Source organism: Lipotes vexillifer, unplaced genomic scaffold (assembly GCF_000442215.2).
Source record: "Lipotes vexillifer unplaced genomic scaffold, Lipotes_vexillifer_v1.1 scaffold618, whole genome shotgun sequence".
In the NCBI taxonomy this organism is placed as follows: Eukaryota; Metazoa; Chordata; class Mammalia; order Artiodactyla; family Lipotidae; genus Lipotes; species Lipotes vexillifer.
Window position 1 is genome coordinate 2,118,778 of NW_006799025.1, and position 17,703 is coordinate 2,136,480.

General features: G+C 38.1%; 1 protein-coding gene across 1 annotated transcript in view; it reads right to left on the bottom strand.

The window, feature by feature from the left end:
* The window catches only part of PTPRZ1 (protein tyrosine phosphatase receptor type Z1), a 164,867-nt gene that overhangs the window by 130,924 nt on the left and 16,240 nt on the right, over positions 1–17,703 (bottom strand). The gene's annotated exons all lie outside the window — the stretch shown is intronic.

The following is a 17,703-nucleotide window of genomic DNA, read 5'->3' on the forward strand; positions in this document are numbered from 1 at the left end:
TTTTTTTAGATTCCATATATATGTGTTAGCATATGGTATTTGTTTTTCTCTTTCTGAGTTACTTCACTCTATATGACAGACTCTAGGTCCATCTACCTCACTACAAATAACTCAATTTCGTTTCTATTTATGGCTGAGTAATATTCCATTGTATATATGTGCCACATCTTCTTTATCCATTCATTTGTCAATAGACCCTTAGGTTGCTTCTATGTTCTGGCTATTGTAAATAGAGCTGCAATGAACACTGTGGTACATGACTCTTTTTGAATTATGGTTTTCTCAGGGTATATGCCCAGTAGTGGATTGCTGGGTCGTGTGGTAGTTCTATTTTTAGTTTTTTAAGGAACCTCCATACTGTTCTCCATAGTGGCTGTATTAATTCACATTCCCACCAGCAGTGCAAGAGGGTTCCCTTTTCTCCACACCCTCTCCAGCATTTACTGTTTGTAGATTTTTTGATGTGCTTTGACAAGTGTAGTCAAAACCCTCTGCTACTTTCCATGCCCCACCCAACACCTCCCCTTGAAACAGAGGGAAAAAGCCAATCATCTAAAACACCTTCAAACCAAACTCAGTTTTTGAAAACTTGATACTAGGTCAGGCATCCAACAAACGATAATAATGTTCAACTGAATTATAATTCTTTGTAAGCCAAGAAGCTTAATTTGAACTATGGAAGCCCACCTCATGACACTGTACCTAAAATATTGAATTAAATTTCAGACTGCTGAGATACAGCCTGGATTGAACAAAATGGACAACAGTTTAATAAAAAAAATAAAATTCCTTTTATTTAACCTCCAGTGCATTAGTAAGAAGACAATCCACTTAATTTTATAAGGAAACTGCTATTAAGTATAAAAACAACCATGTTGTACATCAGGGAATGATTAATACTCATCCACATGCTGCCTTAAATCTGAAATTTATGTTTTGAATCTGAAGGTTCACAAGACAGAAAACATTCCAGATGTAATCTTTCAAGCTCTGATATAGTATTTAGTCAATCACAGACCCTGTGCTTTTAGAATAACTGCTTCCTTTAAATAGAGGAAGAGCCCTTTTTAAACTGCTATTACCAGGCTAACTTCTAAGACCAGAGATTCATCAATAGATGTTTCCTAAAAAAAAGTACCACTGAAACATTACAGTGAGGATAAGAGTATTATCATATAGACAGAGAATCATAACTTTTTTTTGTAGTGTCTTATGTAGCCAAGGTCCTTGCGCCCTTTGTGTAGCAGAGGCAATTGAAATAGGAAGGAAACCACTTACTATGATCAGCACCTCTTGTAAATCTGGCTAAAAATCTAGGAGAGGGATACAACAGGGTGATGGAAAAAGAATAAAAGGGAGAGGTAGTGATAAAATAATTAGGAGAACTACCAGAAAAATAATGCAGATTTACTTGTGGTCGGACCACATAGAAAAGGTAATGTATTTTCAAAACAGGTCTTAATGTGAATTCATATCACAGATCCTTGTTTTCCTTCACACTTCGTGTGTGTGTGTGTGTGTGTGTGTGTGTGTGTGTGTGTAAAGACTAGAACAAAGAAAAAGCCACATACATTGAATATATTTATTTGCAACTCTCAGCAAAACCTTAGATTTAAATCTTACGGCTGTCAATTTTCACTTTTTTTTTAAAATTTTATTTATTTTTGGCTGCATTGGGTCTTTGTTGCTGCGTGCAGGCTTTCTCTAGTTGCGGCGAGTGGGGGCTACTCTGTTGCGGTGCGCGGGCTTCTCATTGCGGTGGCTTCTCTTGTTGCAGATCACGGGCTCTAGGTGCGCGGGCTTCAGTAGTTGTGGCACACAGGCTCAGTAGTTGTGGCTCTCCGGCTCTAGAGCACAGGCTCAGTAGTTGTGGTGCACGGGCTTAGTTGCTCCGCGGCATGTGGGATCTTCCTGAACCAGGGCTCAAACCTGTGCCCCCTGCATTGGCAGGCGGATTCTTAACCACTGCACCACCAGGGAAATCCAATTTCCACTTCTTGCAGAAAGCCCAGACCTTCCTGAATGATTATCATGGCTTAATCCCATATTTACATGACTTTGTTGTAGGCTTAAGTCAGGGAGTGGGGAGAAGCACCCTTACCATAGGGCACTGTATGGGGCAGATGTCCTTGATAAGTCACCCTACGACTCGTCTCTCTCTTCCAGGACTCTCCTCACAAAGGCTAGAAGTACTGTGAGGGATGCCGGGGTGATGGCTGACTGTGGTAGGATTTGTTCTCTTCTAAGTCCTGGGGAGGGGTGCTGCCTCCAATTGTCGGAGGTTTTCCATAGAACATGGAACTCTTAGGTACTTTGGTTTTCATCCCAAGACAAACATCAGCAATTCCAAGGCAAGAGGAAAAGTCCTCCTCTTCATCATATTTTGCAGAATTAAATTATCTATAGTTTCTTTGGTTAAATCAACATGAGAAGCATATCCTGAGGTTCAAATCAGTAAAAGAACATTAAGAGTTTTAAAGGTAGAGATAGATCTACATAAATATAGTTCATTAAAAATCTTTAAATACACTGAATAACTTTAGTAAATAGGAAAAATGAACTTGTTTTGAATCTGTCAAAGTAAGAAATCACCTATAATTATTAGGTCCATATAAAAACTGAACTATGATAGATTATGTATGTAGTTACTTTTCCAGGTAATTGAGCAAAATTGTTCTTGTATTTATTAAAGTATCACTGACATAAAAGTTATATTTCTATCCAGAGTCAAGTTCTCATTATTTTTAGAAACCAAACCATAAATTCTGGAAACTACAGAAGTTATTCTTTCAAATTCTAGAAACTCTGGAAACTATCCTTTCAAACTTATTGTACAAAATTATCTGAGTATCTTCTGATTATAGGCCCATTCAGATTTTATTAATAAAGAATTAAAATACATTTCCTGCTTCATGAGAATGGTGACACAGAGCTAAGATTATTTATTGTGTCAAAATGGAACAATCAAAATGTTAAGACTCAAAATAATTATTATATCAATTATGTTCATCTAAGAACATGAAATCAGCACATGAAGAAAAATATGATACACAGCTGATGTTCTCTAAATATCAGTTAAAAAATGAATGAATATATGATAAATGAAATAAGCAGAAGATGTTAAATTCAAGGATTTGCTAAAAGTTAATCTGAATATATACAGGACTGTGTCTAAATCACAAAAAAACAGCAGGTGTTTGGGCCTTAAGAGTTTGAAAAAAGAAAAGAAAATGAAATTCAAGGGAAAGACCTCCTTTGAATATAAATTACTTTTTTCTATATTATTCTGCTAAGTAAGTATGCCTTGGAGCGTTCACTGACAGATCTCCAAATAATTTCCCATTGTGGTTGGGCAGGTGTTTAGCAAGAGTGTGTGCTGGTCTTCCACTTTCCTCCAGGGTAGGGGACAAGGGGACTGGAGGGGCAAGGGAGGGTAAGCCGTTTTTCAGGTATCCCATTCAAGAGGCTGATAGCCAGTTGAGGGCACCCCGCCCAGAAGGAAGAGATTGTGGGCTGGATCTCTGGTGGTGGCGAGGTCTGAGATGGGCAGAAGATGAGAGTCTGGAGCCAGGTCTCCCTCGTCAGGGATCTGTGCCTTGGGGAATGTGTCTGGGGCTCATGCAAAGAGAACAACCACGTGCCCCCAGAGACTGAGCTTTTGGACCACCCCCCCCGCAACGGAGGGTATTATCAGAGGATGAGCAATGACCAGAGTAATCTCTTCTTTTACTTTCTTGCATGACTCTCAAATGAGAGGAGTGTTTAAGAGGGTGGAGGGAAGGAGCTAAATGGCAGAGCAAGTTTCTACACTGCAAGCTCCTAAGGCCTGAGCTAAGGGATGGGTAAAAGATGAGGTCTACATTGTCTGAGATTGATTTTTTTAAACAGAACCGGACTTTTAAAAACCAAGAGTGACCAAAAAGTTGCAGAATCTGCCAAGGATGCCATTCCACGGTGAAAAAGTGGAATTTGACCTCACCTGACTGGACACAATGACTGAGTCAGTGCTCCTCAATAGTTGTAATTTTACTCAAAAATGAACAACAGGACCCTTGTTTTCCTTTCACTTGCCTTAAAATCTAGTAATCTTTAACTATGCGAAGCAGAGAAATCAAGTGCTTTAACAACAGAAGTTTATAATAAAATTAAACTCTACCATTTATCATTGTTAAGAAATGAACATGACAGTAGCTTTTTAAATAAATAAATTATATTGCTATTGATAAGTTGCAACTAGAGAATTCCCATCGAATTCATACCTAGCAGGAAAAATATGCATTTTTATCAAATTAAATAAATTAAATTTTGCAATCAACATACAATACAGTATATGATACTTAGCCACAAAGAGCAGTTGCCTAACGTTAAGTACGTGATGCTATAGAAACTAGCACTGCATTAGCACCAAGCCTGTACAACAGCAGTATCCTATGGGGGCAAGGGACGGGACAGGCTTGTTGTCCTCTGTGTTGCCACCACTCAGCCAGCGCCTGGCACATAATAAGTGCTCTGTATTGAGTGAATGTTAGAGCATTCAAGATACGGAATTTGTGGTAGGCAGCTGTCACATCTGGTTTTTCTTTCTCCTACGTTAATAAGGAAGTTTCCTGATTTTCTACATTTTTCTACATAGCTACAGAATTCTGAGGAAATACAGAAAGCAATATTCTAAGGTTTTTGCTTCACTGTGGGCATAAACGAAGATTACAAATAAACCTTCAGAAATGAACGAGATAAAGAAATTAATAATAACCTTTTTATGATACTGGATTATAATAGGTAAAAGAAAATTCTGGATAACAAATACTGGAACTAAAGAATCTTTTGTGCTCTGGTATGCATTTATGGAATAACTCCTAAAATCACTTCAGTAAATAGAGTCAAAGGCTAAATAATCAAAATTTTCTAAAAACATTCTCCTGCAATAAAATGTCAAAGGCTAATAATAATTAAATTCTGGCTTGACTTGCGAAATATTTCCTTCATCAGATTTTAGAATATACTAACCTATAAAATCATTTTTTGGAAACTAAATAATTCCATAATATTCACTGAATCATTTTTCTAAAGTGATCTATGTTTTTTCTTATATCCTGGAATAAATATACAGGAAAAATTTTAAGGCCTCATTGTTCTGTTTCCCCAACTAACCATTTTAACAAAACACATCTTTTTTGCAATAATATCTACCTAAATTTAACTTTTATTACATTATTCAGGAACTTTACATTACATTGCCTGAGTCCTATTTTTAGTTTTATTTTCTCACTTTGAGTAGGTTGTGAATATGAAAATGAGATTACTGGCACACACGTCTTTGCGTGAATTATGGAAGGGACTTCTTAAAATATTGCTCTCTGTTACTACTTTCATTCTCAAGAAAGAGACACTATTAATCAGAATCTAAGGGCATTCACGGTGGTAAATACCAGAAACAGAGACTTGGGTACACACATAGGGACAAATACTACTGAGATCCTCCCTTTTCTTTGGGCTCAGACACTTTAATGCAAGTTATTCTACTTACCAAGTATATGACATTGGGCAAATTTTTTGACCTCTCCGTACTCCATTTCATTTGTAAAGTGGATGTAACAAACCTTATGGGGTTGTTGTTAGAGCTAAATTACATGAAAAAGAGACAACACGTTATCAGTGCTTAGGACACAGGTCATGTACAAGAAACAGTGGTCATCATGCCCCATAACAGACTTTACAGGTAGGGATTTCACCATCTTCATTTTGTATCCAAACACTGATCACAGTGCCTATCAAAACATACATAAACAACTTCTGGCTCCAGGTGCATCCTATGTCTTCAACAAACGTAAAGATTTAAAGCAGACAGGGAGAGGTATTTGAGTGAATTGGGGCACTGTGACTTACTCTAATTTAATCCCAGAATGAACCAATAAAGCAACGCTATTCGGTTGTTTTTTTCTACAAACAGATACAGTCCCTCAAGATCTTTTTGCCAATTCAACAACACTTATATGATCTATGGTAAGCTAGCTTTTGGCATCAAAGAGGTCACAGACTAGAATGGGAGAAGAAATGTATAAACAATTACCATACAATGGATGCAGGCAATGACAGAGACACCAGAACAATCTGGTTTCATGGAAGAGAGAGTGGCCCTCTGGAGCAGTGAGAAAGGCGTCCAAGATAAGGTGATGCTTGTATTCTGTCCTGAAGGGTGAGAGGCCTCTCCTGGGTTGACGGGTGTCCTAAGTTTCCAGGGCTTTGACCTTGGCTCAGAGTTATAACTATGTCCTTGGCATCCAGTATCAGTTCACCCTTTCTATTTAGCCCCTCTGTGGTCATATTTCTTACTTCTTTTCAGCTCCCAAACTTGACCTCTCCACCCTGAAAACCAAAAATGATTCTTGACACCTGTATCTCAGGTTTCAATACCTGCTGTGTGTCCTGTTCTGCCTTAGTCAACGGCTGACTCAACTCTGCTCAGACTTTGGTCATGAGAGTATCTACTGACTGGGTCAGAATATTCTTCAGGAAATGGATCTGGGTCTCTTCCAAGAGCAATACAGGCCCCAACACTTACCCACTGAGAACACAGTTATTGCTCTGTTACCCAACTAGATCCTGAGTTACAAATGATAATTCCAGAATTTGCCTGTACTTTAAAAACTCTCTGTTATCCGAGACCCCAAGTTTGGTCTTTAACAATCTATAAAGACACCCTCAATCAGTACACTCCATGCAACCCTGCCTCAGGGGACCTAGCAAGCTCCATCTGAAAGCTGCTTCAAAGTCCCAGCCTGGCCTGCACAGGCTGTAGAGTCTTCCAGTCAGATCTGGTCCTGGCACAGGCCTGAGGTCTGGTCTCCTGTCCACAGCCACCCACCCTGTCCAAGCCTCAGCTCTAACTTTCAAGAGTTCCAGGATCCACACTTTCTCAGGAGGGAGAGAGTCTGAAAGAAACTAGTTAAAGTTCCTAAATGATCATTCTGTTAAATGAAATCTGAGCTTTCAGTAACTTCAAAGATAAAAAAAAAAAAAAGTCTGATAACATAAAAAACAAGATATGAACTTGTACAGATGGCAGAATTTATCTTTCATATATTCAGAGTGTTACACGTAAAAATATTAAGAACATAATGAAGGGAGAAAGATGCAGAAAATGCATTTGAGAGATCTGGAAATCATATAGATATGAATACATCTCCAAGGGTTAGAAGTTAGAGACATTTTGAGTCATAGCTGAAAATAATCGATTTGAATTGGGACGTGAACTGCAATGCCTAGTAGGACTGGCAAAAAAGAGGAAGTAAATAGAGACACAGGTTCCCATAACTTTTGTTTCAGTCCAATATGAGCTGTTAGTACTTTGGGAGCTAAGAAATTTTTAATATCCTGGGACTTTAATGCTAAGACAAGCTGAGAGAGAGAGAGAGAAGAAAATGATGGTAGGTTTTTAATTTAGGAAAGTTTTAAATGTAGCAATAATTTGAGTCTTTATGATAATAAACAGGAGCATTAGATAGAATTTGCTGGGTTTTCTATGTAGTGTCACCTCATATCAATTCCTCATGCACTCCCATCATTAACTATTCTGTTTTATGCCTTCTTTTACTTCTCACAAATACACTCTGTGTTAGTTTTCCCCTGAAGTTAATCAACCTGAACTGCGTACTAAGAGCTCCCCTGCACTCTTTGGTAGCTTACAAGCATAGGAAAAACTTCTCTTTGTAGCAAGATGTACTTATTGTTAGAGTAGCATCCACCTTGTTCTGATGTCTAAATCAGCAAAGCATTCGGCAGCACTTCTTGGGCAGAATTCTTAGTTTACTCACATTCAAGATTATTCCTTCATCTATTCAAAGTGTAGTAATAGAAATGAATTTTCCACTATCCTTGCAGGAAACAACAGCACTGTTTGTTTTTTTGTAAATCAGTAGGGGTTGACAGCAAACTTCAGCTTCTAATGCTCTAGAAAGTATTATTTGAATATAACAGATGATACCTATTATGTTTATACTATAGTTACCCAAAACAGCAGATGAAAGACTTCCAAGAAATTCTTTTAATAGCAGAGGCACCTTCTGAATTGCATGCTGCAACACTATTTTTGGACTGGGGAAATATCTATGTCCTACTTCTTTTGGATTCTTTTATACTGCCACCATACATAGAACATGAGAAAGACCATCCAATTCTTTTTTCCATTTCTTTATTTATTTTTGGCTGCGTTGCTTCTTTGTTGCATGGGCTTTCTCTAGTTGCAGTGAGCGAGGGCTACTCTTTGTTGTGGTGCACAGGCTTCTCATCGCAGTGACTTCTCTCGCTGTGGAGCACGGGCTCTAGGCGCATGGGCTTCAGTAGTTGTGGCACGCGGGCTCAGCAGTTGTGACTCGCAGGCTCTAGAGCGCAGGCTCAGGAGTTGTGGCTCAGGGGCTTAGTTGCTCCCTGGCACGTGGGATCTTCCCAGACCAGGGCTCGAACCCATGTGCCCTGCACTGGCAGGTGGATTCTTAACCACTGCACCACCAGGGAAGCCCTGACCACACAATTCTTCCATGGTTAGAGGAGATCTTCCCAGAAGAGAATTCAGTGAGTGTGGTGAGATTTATGAAGGCTGCACATATTCTTGGATATCTTCAAAGGCTTATATGGTTTATTGTTTCAGCATCAGAAGGGGTCATACTTCTCGCTCTACATTTTCAGGTTATCACTTTCTGCTACAACAGCTTGAACTATACCACCAAAGGACGTGACTTCCCTGCTTTACTGGGACAAATTCCTTTTCTTCTTCTCTTTCCTCCTCCTCTTTACCATCTTCTTTACTTAAACTAGGTCAGCCAATAGACCATTATGACATCATAAGTTTTTAGGGAAAACAATGAGTGCTCAAAAACCCTAGTTAAACGACTGAATGAGAATGAATACAGGAAACGGATAACTGCATCATATACCATCACGCTCCTTGGTATTTCTGGCTACCACAATCATTTATTGTTTCTTTATCACCTGCTCTCTTTGCCTATGGAGAGTAAATGTATTCACTGCATGCTGCTTTGGGAGAGACGCACAGAAAGTTGCTGTGCGCAGGAAGACCATGGCTCAGGTTTCCTTCTTAGTGGGGAAAGTGAAGACTTTCCAGCTGGTGAAAGGGAGGGATCTTAGTGAAATATGGGCATTAAGACTGGTGACACAGAGGGCAGACTAACCCACCAGACAGCACTGCACTCCAGGCTCTGGGGAGAGAGGCATGCACAAAGGGAGGTAGGACAGTGACAAACGTCCATACTTCTGAAAGCCCCATGGCAGCACTAAGCCTGAAACCAAAATTATCGATGAAAAAATCTCAAGATCTGCTTTCTGAATCATATTACATTTTTTTCCCAAAGAGATCAGTTCTTTGAAATGTGTATGCTAAGATGAACTTATATTAAACCTTAACTCCAACCATGATTATGAATAAAGCCATTTTTCACTGAAAGGTACAAGGGTTAAAAGCAGAGGCTTTGGAATCAGCAGACCAGGGTTGAAATCTTAGCTCTGCCACTTTCCAGTTGTGACTCTAACGAAGCTAAACGATGAATAAGAAAGTGAACAACAATAATGTCTATCACAGCATTACAATGATTACATGAGAACACAAATATAAAGTGTTTGGTACCACAAATGTCTCAATAAATGGCTATTATTAATAATGAAAATATTAACCAAGCTAGTGTCTCTCTTTACATAGGCAATGCTGGTTTTTAAATAAACCCACTGCCAACCTAGAGATTAAGGCAAATTTTAATGGAGAGAAAAATAGATTGGGGTCATAGGAGGTACAGAGCACTGGAAAACACCCCACTCGAGAGAGCCTGTTGCCTCAATCCCTCAAAAACACACTCTGTGCTGAAAGCAGTTACAGAATTGTTGATGTTAATGTGCTTCTCTTTTCAAATGTACATATGTCCTTATCAATTTTGGTCCTTTACAGTCCAGCATGAATTACATTGATCAAATAATCAGTGAAATATATGTAAGTCAGTAGTCAAGATAAAGAAATGGAGATTTGATTGGGAAAAGAGGCAGAACAACTGAATAATTAGGGAGCCTAGAGCACTTGGCAAGATGGAGGACCCAGAGAACATGCAGAAAGCATGGACTGGACCTTCCAAGTGCAGCTGGACATATTATGTATCTGGGGAGGGTGGGAGAACACATCAAAAAGAGGGAAAGATGCTAAGCAAATCCCCTTTTCGTTGAGATATTCCTGGGTGTCTGAAAGGCCTGGTCTTGTATTTCACTGAAGATTATTTTCTGAAACTGTCTTTAACACCTCACTTACACCAATGGACAGATCATCCAGACAGAAAATTAATAAGGAAACACAAGCTTTAAATGACACAATAGACCAGATAGATTTAATTGATATTTATAGGACATTCCATCCAAAAACAGCAGATTACACTTTCTTCTCCAAGTGCACACGGAACACTCTCCAGGACAGATTACATCTTTGGTCATAAATCAAGCCTCAGTAAATTTAAGAAAATTGAAATCATATCAAGCATCTTTTCTGACCACAACGCTATGAGACTAGAAATGAATTACAGGGAAAAAAACACAAACACATGGAGGCTAAACAATACGTTACTAAATAACCAAGAGATCACTGAAGAAATCAAAGAGGAAATCAAAAAATACCTAGAGACAAATGACAATGAAAACACGACGATCCAAAACCGATGGGATGCAGCAAAAGCAGTTCTAAGAGGGAAGTTTATAGCAATACAAGTCTACCTCAAGAAACAAGAAAAATCTCAAATAAACAATCTAACCTTACACCTAAAGGAACTAGAGAAAAGAGCAAACAAAATCCAAAGGTAGCAGAAGGAAAGAAATTATAAAGATCAGAGCAGAAATAAATGAAATAGAAACAAAGAAAATGATAGCATAGACCAATAAAACTAAAAGCTGGTTCTTTGAGAAGATAAACACAATTGATAAACCATTAGCCAGACTCATCAAGAAAATGAGGGAGGGGACTCAAATCAATAAAATTAGAAATGAAAAAGGAGAAGTTACAACAGACACCACAGAAATACAAAACATCCTAAGAGACTACTACAAGCAACTCTATGCCAATAAAATGGACAACCTGGAAGAAATGGAAAAATTCTTAGAAAGGTATAATCTTACAAGACTGAACCAGGAAGAAATAGAAAATATGAACAGACCAATCACAAGTGATGAAATTGAAACGGTGATTAAAAATCTTCCAACAAACAAAAGTCCAGGACCAGATGGCTTCACAGGTGAATTCTATCAAACATTTAGAGAAGAGCTAACACCCTTCTTTCTCAAACTCTTCCAAAAAATTGCAGAGGAAGGAACACTTCCAAACTAATTCTATGAGGCCACCATCACCCTGATACCAAAACCAGACAAAGATACCACCAAAAAAAGAAAATTACAGACCAATTATCACTGATGAATATAGATGCAAGAATCCTCAACAAAATACTAGCAAACAGATTCCAACAACACATTAAAAGGATTAAAAGTGGGATTTAACCCAGGGATGCAAGGATTCTTCAATATATGCAAATCAATCAGTGTGATACACCATATTAACAAAGGGAAGAAGAAAAACCATATGATCATCTCAATAGATGCAGAAAAAGCTTTTGACAAAATTCAACACCCATTTATGATAAAAACTCTCTGGAAGTGGGCATAGAGGGAACCTACCTCAACATAATAAAGGCCATACGACAAACCCACAGCAAACATCATTCTCAATGGTGAAAAACTGAAAGCATTTCCTCGAAGATCAGGAAAAAGACAAGGATGTCCACTCTCGCCACTATTATTCAACATAGTTTTGGAAGTCTTAGCCACGGCAATCAGAGAAGAAAAAGAAATAAAAGGAAGACAAATTGAAAAAGAAGAAGTAAAGCTGTCACTGTTTGCAGAGGACATGATACTATACATAGAGAATCCTAAAGATGCCACCAGAAAACTACTGGAGCTAATCAATGAATCTGGTAAAGTAGCAGGATACAAAATTAATGCACAGAAATCTCTAGCATTCCTATACACTAATGATGAAAAATCTGAAAGAGAAATTAAGGAAACACACCCATTTACCACTGCAACAAAAAGAATAAAATACCTAGGCATAAACCTACCTAGGCAGACAAAAGACCTGTATGCAGAAAACTATAAGACACTGTTGAAAGAAATTAAAGATGATACCAGCAGATGGAGACATATACCATGTTCTTGGATTGGAAGAATCAACATTGTGAAAATGACTCTACTACCCAAAGCAATCTACAGATTCAATGCAATCCCTATCAAATTACCAAGGGCATTTTTTACAGAACTAGAACAAAAAAATCTTAAAATTTGTATGGAGACACAAAAGACCCCAAATAGCCAAAGCAGTCTTGAGGGAAAAAATCGGAGCTGGAGGAATCAGACTCCCTGACTTCAGACTATACTACAAATGCTACAGTAATCAAGACAGTATGGTACTGACACAAAAACAGAAATACAGATCAATGGAACAGGATAGAAAGCCCAGAGATAAACCCATGCACCTATGGCCAACCAATCCATGACAAAGGAGGCAAGGATATACAATGGAGAAAAGACAGTCTCTTCAATAAGTGATGCTGGGAAAACTGGACAGCTACATGTAAAAGAATGAAATGAGAACACTCCCTAAAACCATATACAAAAATAAACTCAAAATGGATTAGAGACCTAAATGTAAGCCCGGACACCATAAAACTCTTAGAGGAAAACATAGGAAGAACACTCTTTAACATAAATCACAGCAAGATCTTTTTGACCCACCTCCTAGAGTAATGGATATAAAAACAAAAATAAACAAATGGGACCTAATGAAACTTAAAAGCTTTTGCAAAGCAAAGGAAACTACAAACAAGACGTCAGAATGGGAAAAATATTTGCAAATGAATCAACAGACAAAGGATTAATCTCCAAAATATATAAACAGCTCCTGCAGCTCAATATTAAAAAAACAAACAACCCAATCAAAAAATGGGCAGAAGACCTAAATAGACGTTTCTCCAAAGAGGACATACAAAGAAGCACATGAAAAGCTGCTCAACATCATTAGTTCTTAAAGAAATGCAAATCAAAACTACAATGAGGTATCACCTCACACCAGTTAGAATGGGCATCATCAGAAAATCTACAAACAATAAATGCTGGAGAGGGTGTGGAGAAAAGGTAACCCTCTTGCACTGGTGGTGGGAATGTAAACTGATACAGCCACTATGGAGAACAGTATGGAGTTTCCTTAAAAAACTAAAAATAGAACTACCATACGACCCAGCAATCCCACTACTGGGCATGTACCCTGAGGAAACCATAATTCAAAAAGAGTCATGTACCACAATGCTCATTGCAGCTCTATTTACAATAGCCAGGACATGGAAGCAACCTAAGTGTCCATCGACAGATGAATCGGATAAAGAAGATGTGGCACATATATACAATGGAATATTACTCAGCCATAAAAAGAAACAAAATTGAGTTATTTGTAGTAAGGTGGATGGACCTAGAGACTGTCATACAGAGTGAAGTCAGAAAGAGAAAAACAAATACCGTATGCTAACACATATATTTGGAATCTAAAAAAAAAAAAAAATGGTTCTGAAGAACCTAAGGGAAGGACAGGAATAAAGATGCAGATGTAGAGAATGGACTTGAGGACATGGGGAGGGGGAAGGGTAAACTGGGATGAAGTTAGAGAGTGGCATGGACATATACACACTAACAAATGTAAAATATATAGCTAGTGGGAAGCAGCCACATAGCATAGGGAGATCAGCTCGGTGTCCTATGACCACCTAGAGGGGTGGGATAGGGAGGGTGTGAAGGAGGGAGATGCAAGAGGGAGGAGTTACGGGGATATGTGTATACTACAGCTGATTCACTTTGTTATAAAGCAGAAACTAACACACCATTGCAAAGCAATTATACTCCAATAAAGATGTTAAAAAAAAAAAAAGTTTGAGGATAATGCCATCTTCCTCTCCATGGTATTGTTCAGAAAACCAAGCTAGCAGATGGCTCCTAAAGGGAAAAAAATGAAACCAAAATTGTCATGTCCTTTAAGTAATGAAGGAGTACACTAGTTTAAGAAACCAATAGAGGCTGATAAAATCAGATTGTAAACCACTCAGGAGGCTCATAGTGAGGATGTGCTCAAGTGCAAGGGGAAGGGATTAAGGATTAGGGACAAGTTTGCCACAGGCTAAATTTGAAAAGAGAAAGGTGATCCTGGACCTTGAATTATTACCATCTTTATTTTGGGACAAATCCCAAATGCCTTATCAGAAAGATTGGATTGTTTTCTTAAAAGTCACTGCATGAAATTTATATCTATATCTATTTATATTTATAGATATAGACACACATACACATGAGAAATGCTTGGAGAATTCTAAAATATATCAGGCAGAATGAGTTTGCCCTTTAAATGGTGAAAGAGAAAAGCCAAATTTAAAACTTGTGAAAGAATCAAGTATTACGGTTGCAAATACATGGTTTTAATGTATTTAATTATTTTGACTATGGAAGGAAAACTGATACATTCTGTAGGTCTAATGTCTCAACCAATGAGAAGTCTGTGTCCCTTTCTTTTACCAGGCAGGCACTGCATTTTGAAGAAACCAAGATATTGCTCCACTCCCAGCACCCCTGCCTTTTTTTTTTTTTTCTAGCCATTAAATATGTCAATTCTGGCCGAAAAAAGTTGCCTTGGGTGAAATGTTCCACTCTTTTCTCAGTAACACTCACGTAATATTAAAAAGCATAGCCCACGTATTTTGTAAGAAAAAAGGTTGTGACCAAATAATTTTATGTCCATCCAGGTTGTCTTTCACATGTGAGAAAGAAAAAGACTTTTAATTTGTGTTGCTACAGAAAATGGGTCACTTAAGTATGCTTTAAGCAATTACTTCAAGGAGTAACCCAGCCAAGAATGATAAAATTCTGGTATAACACAACATACTGTAAACTCTAAAGCATAAAAGTTATCCATATATATCTTAAACAGCGGGTTGCTGAACTGATTATGAATCTCCAAAGGAAAATGTAAAAAACAATAACAATGTTCTCTATTTAAAATAACAAATCTTGGAGTGAGGGGAGGAGGGAAATAGGTGAGGAAGTTTAAGCAGTACAAACTTCCAATTACAAAATAAATGAGTCAGAGGCATGAAATGTACAGCATGAGGAATATTTTCAATAATTATGTAATATCTTTGCATAGTGACAGATAGTAACTAGATTTATGATGATGATCATTTTGAAATGTACAGAAGTATCGAATCACTGTGTTGTATACCAGAAATTAACATACCGTCAATTATATTTCATAAACAACCAAACAAATGAACTCAGAAAAAGAGGTCAGATTTGTGGTTATCAGAAGCTGGTAGTTGGGGGGCGGGGAATTGGAGGAAGGCAGTCAAAAGGTACAAACTTCCAGTTATAAGGCAAATAAGCACTAGGGATGTAATGTACAACACGATAAATTGAATTTGCTCTGCTGCACCGTATTTATGAAAGTTGTTAAGAGGGTAAATCCTGAGAGTTCTCATCACAAGGGAAAAATATGTGTATCTATTTCTTTAATTCTACATCTTATATGAGATGACGGATGTTCTCTAAACTTACTGTGGTCATCATTTCATGATGTATGTAAGTCAAATCACTGTGCTGTACACCTTAAACTTACGCAGTGCTGCATCTCAATTATCTCTCAATACAACTGGAAGAAAAAAAAATAACCAATCTGTATCTGCAATACCAAGTAACTGAAGAAGCTGGAGGAAGCTGGTTGGTGGACGGTAATGCATTTCATGTGTGCTGTAGTGAAGGACTCAAAGACGCGGCTTCCTTCTCAACAATTAGAGAGAAAAGAAAGCTTTAAAGCATTCTATTAGTTAATGATAAGAAAAATCAGAAATATGGCCAAAAAATAAACAAATGAAAAGACTAGACAGTGCATAAAGCAAAAACCAGAGAGTATGTAAAACAACTAGGATGCGTATTTATGAAATCATAAAACAAGATGAAGGAAAGATGTTGAAAAAATATGCGGATTTCAGATGTCAAAAATTGACTATACAATGTTTCCAGGACCATTTAATGAAGAGTTACATGAAATGTCAAAATTAAAAGGACAGCTTAAGATAGCCATGGCAATGCAAACTAAGGAAAGACATAAACTAGAATTCGAAGAAAATCAAACTAAAAATGCAAAAAAAGGGGGTTGTTTTATTTATTCATTCATTCAAGAAATATTTACCGAGCACCAATTATGTGTCAATCAGTGTGCTGGGGACTAGGCTAGAGAGTGAACATGCACACAAACCCACATAGGGCTTATTTCTAATGGAGTGAGTCAGAAATCACATAATTTAAAAGTACGTGTAAGTGATAAGCATAATGAGAAAATTGGGAGATGAAGGGCATTTGGGGGTGGGAGGTGGTTACAGTTTTACAATGGTGTGTCCCGGAAAGTCCTCAATAAAAAGGTAACACTAAGCAAAACCAAAGGAGGTAAGGAGGTGGGTCATAAAGAGTTATAAAAGAAGGGCATTTTAAACAGAGGGAATGGCAAGAACACAGCGTGGAGGAGAATGTGCGAGGAACAGCAGCTCATTGAGGCCAATGAGGCTAGAACAGAAAGAACAGGGGAAGTGAGGGCCAGAGGAGGCAATAAGAGAATAGGAGTCCAGACCGTTTAAGGCTTGAGGATAACTGTAGTGATTTTGTTTTTCATTCCGTGTGAAACAGGAAATTGGGGGAATGACATGATCTGACTTGTATTTGCACAAATGAGTTGGAAAGCTGGTGCAATAATCCAAGTAAGAGATGATGAAGGCTTGAATGGATGGTGGCAGTGGTTGGAGGTGATAAGAAAAGCTAATCCAGGAGAAGTTTGCTGAGAAATCAAATGCAGGTTGTGAGAGAGAAGGAAGAATCAAAGATGACTTCAAGATTTTTGGCCTGAGCAAGTGGAGGAGTGAAGTTGTCACTTACTGAGATGAAGAAAGTGCAAGTTAGGAACTGAAGTGGTGGCAAGAGCGGGACACATCGAGTTGGAGAGATGTATTAAATATATAAGTGGGCAGTTGGATATACGACGCTGGAGTTCAGGTAAGAGTTCTGGTTTAGACCTATAAATTTGGGAGTCACCTGGGTAGAGAGTATAGGGATGAGATAGGCAAGTAGTGTAGCCAGAAAAAAAGAAGCATCCCAAGGAATGAGTCTTGAGGACTCCAGTTTTTAGAGGTTGGAGATGCAGACGAACCATCAAACGTGACTGAGATCACCAGTGAAGTAGGTGGTCAATGAGATATCCAAGCATGGTGTTACTGAAGTCAAGTGAACAAAGCTTCGCCAGAAAGACAAAGTGGTAACTGTCAAAAGCTGCTTGGAGGCCAAAAAAATGAGGGCCAAGACCACTGGCTATTAGAGGTAGCAATGTTGAGGGCGCTAGTATAATTGATGAGGAAAGTTTTGTTTTGAGTGGTGGAAACGGAATCCTGTTTGGAGTGGGCTCAGGAGTAAACGGGAGGAGACCAAATGGAGATGGAAACACTTTACAAAGGTTTAGCTGGAAGGAAGAAGTGGAGCAGAAGCCAAGAGACGGTTTTGCTGTTTTTTACTTTTTTTTTTTTTTTTTTTTTT